The sequence below is a fragment of the Meleagris gallopavo genome, chromosome 5 (assembly GCF_905368555.1).
Source record: "Meleagris gallopavo chromosome 5, MGAL_WU_HG_1.1, whole genome shotgun sequence".
Taxonomy (NCBI): Eukaryota; Metazoa; Chordata; class Aves; order Galliformes; family Phasianidae; genus Meleagris; species Meleagris gallopavo.
In genome coordinates this window covers 20,569,948-20,575,947 of record NC_139408.1, presented here as the reverse complement: position 1 = coordinate 20,575,947, position 6,000 = coordinate 20,569,948, and the positions used below count along the sequence as shown (strand labels likewise).

Here is a 6,000-nt window from a genome sequence, read left to right as displayed (position 1 = left end):
TGTTTGAAAGAGAAATGCCCCAGTTAATGCATTTTGTGAACGTACTGATTTAATGCTAAGGTTATATTCAAACCAAAAGGTTTATTTAGAGCTGGCCCTTGGTTTACGTTAAGCACCTAGCATCAGGTGAGATATGCATGCAGCAATCAAGGCTATTCTAAGGTCTACCCTGTGCCTGATCAGCATGCTGGTTTCACACAGCAGCTAAGGCATGTGTCTCCACGCAGGGGCCCTGCCTGAAGTGATGCCCTCCAGCATCACAGTGAGAGTCTCTCACTGCTGTTCAGCAAACTGACTGCTCACAGGCTGACCCGAGCCTTGTTAAGAGTGTGCATCTGCAGTGAGGCTGAATCCAGTAGCAGTCAATGCTGCCTCATAAAGCAATTGAATACAGCATGAGTATTAACAGATTCCCACAAGACATCTATGACAGGGCTATAGCCCCTTATTTTAACCATTAAGAGACATGAGCACAAAAATTATTTACCTCAGTTCATCCAGAAAGCTTGCAGTTGAAACAGAAATAAAATCCATTTGTACAGACACAGAGCACTGTCCTTTGCCTACAAGATCACACGTACTTTTTTCAACTTCTTATAAACAGTGCAAACTTTGTAAGAATATCATTATGGTTTGCATATGGATCTCACAGAATAGTGAAGTTTTGATCTCAAATTTGGATTGAGGGCTACCTTGGTTAACTGAAGTCTTTTAGAAATCACAGCACTGTGTCGATATGTTTTCCACTCAGGATTCAGTGTGTATCAGTTCTGAGACACACTGACAACAAAAAGTTATTTTCATCTGGCAGATTAATTATTTTTTATTACCCTTCAGAAAATCCAACATTCCTATCTCCTCTCTGAATCATCTGTAGTGTACAGGGAATTGGATGGATGTATCTAAGGCTAACAGTTGCACACCTAACAATTTAGACCTAGCAGACAACCAAACAAAAACAGTAACTAGACATTGAGAAAAAAGGTAAAGGAATAAATGGAGTTGCAGGGAAGCCTTTTCAGCTCCATGTTCCCCACCATGATAATATATGAAGTGCTCTCCCCCAGGAAGCACTTCATGTTAGATTTTATGAGAAAGTAGGAAGTTCTTCAGAAGCACAAACTACTTGTGTTTCTAACACTTAGGAATCAGCTGCCTCTGAATTAAGGAAGATGCAGTCTTAAAGCGTGGGTCTTCCATGGATGCTGTTTAGTATCGTGAATACAAATAGAGAAACTATAGTAGTAATACAGTCATCTATATAGTCAATTAAAGCAATGAACATGGTGTACAGATCTAGAGCTAGGAACATAATGATACTCAGAATAGCCCAGCAATGCCTATTTTTTCTCTTGCAGAATGCTGTACCTCTGTGTGATTTGCCAGTGTACGTATTGCATTATATAATTCCGTTCCTCCTATAGTGTGCACCGTGGTGCTGTGAACTGTTAACTGTTGCCTTCAGCTTCAAAGAAAACAGTTATGTGGCAGATGAAGTAATACTTTTACATAGCCTTTTCAGCAGTCTAGGAACCATCAGGAAAAAAAAGTGCAAGTTATGAGACAAAGTACTTTCTAAGTACTTCTCTAAATCTTTGGCTTCTGCTAACACTTAATGATAAATTTGGTCAAGTATCCATGGCTTTAGGCTGCACCTCGAGATTGCTTTTCACACATGATGCTAGTGACATCAGTTTGCATAAAAAGTTTCTAATGGACCGGTGAGTGCACAGCTCCAGGGTCAGAAAGTGCTGAAACAAAGCAAAATCAATGCCTAGGCAGCACTGCTGATTCCTAGTGGCATGGCATGCACTAATAGACAAGAATGGTGTTAGAGTAAAGAAAAGAGTTAGAGAGAGGAAAGCAACTGTATTAAAAATGACTATTCTGCTAGAAGAGGAGAGAGAGAAGGAAGAGATTAGTGGAGCTGCTGACTGTGCACAGAGAGAACAGACGTTGGAGGTTAATGTAGTATTAATAAAAGAAAGAAAATCAAAATCTTCTAATACCTGGTATAGTTATTTTAGTCAGAAGATTCTTTACTGAAATGCTGAAGATTTATTTGTAGTTGAAATTTAAAATAAGACACTGTATGGCCTTGTTTAGCATGAAGAGCTTTTGCAGAGCCAGACTTTGCTCCAGGATTGCCCCCTATGAACTTCTCACTTCAGAAATATTACCTGCTGCAATTGCTATTGACCTTTTCTAACTATAATCATCATCCCACCAAATGTGGATAAGATTTGGAATCCTCCTCCTAATGAATTTTTTCATATAATAAGAATACAAGATTAAAGAAAGAAGAATGCTTACTTTGAGAAAAAATACTCAAGAATGTTATGCGTAATATATCCTATATTTTTTGGATAGTTACATGGTATATAAATTAAGTCTGTTTTTTATTTTACTCTCAACAGAGTTTTCAGAGTTCCACAGTAAACTACAATACTTTTGAGATGGTTTGTACAAACTACCTTTCCTGATACTAACGAAAAAGCACGTGGCATTGTGAAAATATAACTTCAGGATTCAGTTTTAATTTGGTGAACACTTGTGGGAGAACACTTATGTCTATGAACTCCCAAACTCTTTAGCAAGATAGAATAAAAATCACCATGTGCATTTTATTTTTAGTCAAAGGAACTATGTGCTGTCAGACTTAAAAACTGAAATGAGTTGCTTGTTTAGAGAAGCCTCAAGGTAGTGGAAAAGATAGCAAAGTATCCTCAGGCTGTCCAGCTGAACTGTCTCAGACTTCAGCCTAGCTAACTGGCCATACGCACTGACTTTTCAGCTGAAATTTATTTCCCCCAGGAACTGTTTTCTGACTTGAGAGGTGTTTCAGATTCCAGTTCATTAGTGGAAGGTTTTTGTTTTGTAACCACAAACTGTTGTCTTTTTGCTCCACTGAATGTAAACGATTCTTCTTCATGACAAATTCATTCTGACATCTGGTTTGTAGGAAAGCTCTGCATCCTGAGGAACATGCATATGTCACCGTTGTGTGACATACTGACCATAGTGATGTTAAGACAATTGTTTTAAAGATATTTTTGCATGACTATTGCATTTTTTTGAAAATATCACAAAAATTGAAAATTGATTAAGAAAAATACTAAATAATAAAATTGTCCTGAGTTGTAGAGAAATTGAAAATGGGTCAGGTTTATTTTAGTAAATTGTGCAACATGTGTCAGTTTTCTTCTGATCCATGAAGCTACAGGCTGCAAGATTGGTATAAGTAATGAGTTGTTGATCTTCAGCTTGCTTCAGAATTGTTGTTGTTAAACTCAGATGTTCCACTGTAAAGTAGAAAGAATGTTTGCACTGTCGATGCATTTCTTCTCCTTTCTCAGTCCAAAGGCCTAATACTCAGAGCAACTCTTCTGCATAAATACCAAACTGCTGGAAGGACCCTGGTTCCTTCAGGTCCAGAGTAGGACCACAAAGTTGATCAGAGGGCTGGAGCACATCCCCAGGAGAACACGCTGAGACAGTTGAGGCTCTTCAGCCTAGAGAAGATAAGGCTTCAGAGGGACCTTGTAGCAGCCTTCCAGTACCTGAAAGGGGCCTACAGGAAAGCTGGGGAGGGACTTTTTATAAGGGCAAGTAGTGACAAGACAAGGGGAATGATTTTAAACTGGAAGAGGGTAGATTTAGATTAGATATTAGGAAGAAATTCTTTAGTATGAGATTGGTGAGACACTGGAACAGGTTGCCCAGAGAGGTTGTGTATGTTTCTTCCAACCCAAATCATTCTGTGATTCCTTCTGGAAGGAGCCAGCTGGGTTCCTAGATGAAAAGAATATGCATAACTTAGAGGGCTGTTTTGTCCAGCATCCGCTTCACAAACACAGAGTGTATTGATTTTATCAACCTTTATGTAGGAGTGTTTTCTAGTGTCATCCCCAAATTCTTGCACTCAACATAGACCTTCAATGTGATTTTAAAATACCACCCTGATGCCTGTAGCTAACCTTCCTCTTTAATTCTGGCACTTGACAATGGAAACACATGCAAACGCACAGCTGGAAATTGTTCTGCCTCAGGGCTAGCAGGATGCCTGATGGGGTCTGGTAGGTCCTGAGCCTCTTGGGTGTAGTGTAATGCTTTGTGGATATAGAATATCTACCTGCACTGTGGATGTGAGCCAAGCTACACCAACAAGCCTCAAAACCAGGAGCTCATTTTCTGATGAGATCAACAAAGACAGTTTCATCACAACATAAAGCATTCTGTGCTTCTCATACCTGGTAGACAAGCCAAGCCAAACTATCAGGTTTGAGTGTGTTTGCATATGATGTATAAATATAAAGTTATTGAGGAGATGTGCACTCAACAGCTGTGAAAAAACTGATGATAATTTGATATTTCAATTTTCTTTTTGGTTGAGTTGAATAATCTAATTGTATATTCATTGATAAGAAGCTTGTAAAAAGAAGAAGAAAATATTAATACGATATTTCTTTCTGTTTATCTTTTCAGATATTCTTGATTTCATCTAGGATCTTTCATATGACTTTGCTATCCATCACGCAAGAAGTTTTTCGATTCTGCCTTGCTCATTACTAAGGTACGTGATCTGTCTATCTTTCATTCTTGTTTTTCAACAATTTTCCAGCAACTTTCAGTTTTCATAATCAAAACTGAAAAGGGAAAAGGATAAGTTATCAGTGACATCAGTCGAAGGCTGTCAGTTAATAACTGCAGAGGGTCTGGCCATTTTATTCTCCATGGCTTACCTTTAAATTCATAGTTCAACTGCTGTTATTTATAATTCAACTCTCACACTGTTTCTTTCAAGTCTATAAATATTTGGGGGATATAGATTGCAAGAAAAAGGATACAAAAATGTTGCTGATGCTGTAGTGATGAGAATGACCTGATTCACTGAGTTTGACAAATATTTTATTTTTATAGCCCCAGGCTTAAATCATCAATGCTAAGCTAAACATTGTATGTTTCTGGTTAACTAATATGTGAAAAAAATTCTGTGACATTTTTCCTGTTTTGCTCCTGACATTCCCTTCTGATTCTTCATCCTATGTTTTTCTGTAGTTATGTTTATTTCAGTGTGTCACCTGTTAGCTAGATATGACTCTAACATCTTCAAAATGAATAGAAAAATGACATTTTTACTTTTAAATTAGTCTTTGAAACACAGTCATTCCCCATTCACATAGAGAGAGGAATTATTATTAAATCTTGATATCAAACAAGAAAGGAGGTGTATGTAAATTTCCAACTAAATGATATTATGTTGTAAGACAGCAATGTGTAACAATTTCAGAAGTATAAACAACATCAAAGAATATAAGTTATAATCATCTGAATGTCTAAGTGTAGACAATAGGGTGAGAAAAGAACAATCTAAGCTGAATAGTGGCAGAATTTTCCCAAAAGTGAATTATTCTAGACTCTGAAGGAAAGCAGCAGAAACTTCATCTCTTCGATCTTTAAAAAAGAACAACAATAAAAGCAGAAAAAAGTTTCAAAATGTATTTTTGTGAAAGGCAAAATATCTCATAAGTTTATTCCAATGAGGAAATGTTACAGAGAAAAATATTGTGTTAGTAGAATACCCAATAAGATTATTTACTAGTCTTTTCAACACGTAATTTCAGGTTGTCTTTTTCTAACAGGGAATATACCAAACTGAATGTTATACTGTCCTTTATACAAAAGCAATTTCTTTTATTTTGCTCACATGCTCTTCATACTAGTAGTGTATGTTTTGTCAAATAAACTCAAAGTCCCTGCTATTTCAATCTCTACACTAATGTCAGATCCTTCAGAAGATATAGGCTGCCATGCTGGACTAGAGCAGGATCCTGCCTTAGAGAACAACCAATATGACCTTAATTATAGAATATTTAGAGAGGAGAACAAGGTACACTGTATAGCACAGGAGCATGAGTTCCATTTTTTCCTGAGCTCGCTCGCAGCAGTCTCTAGATCAGAAGGACAAGCAGATGAAAATAATATTTTAATGTCCTGAGT

General features: G+C 37.2%; 1 long non-coding RNA gene across 1 annotated transcript in view; it reads left to right on the top strand.

Annotated features, from left to right (window-relative positions):
* The first annotated feature begins 4,477 nt into the window (after positions 1–4,477).
* LOC146544274 (uncharacterized) overlaps positions 4,478–6,000 on the top strand; it is a 272,682-nt gene continuing 271,159 nt past the window's right edge. Inside the window, exon 1 of the long non-coding RNA XR_014883851.1 lies at positions 4,478–4,573. This is a non-coding gene — a long non-coding RNA (uncharacterized LOC146544274). The remainder of the gene's footprint in view (positions 4,574–6,000) is intronic.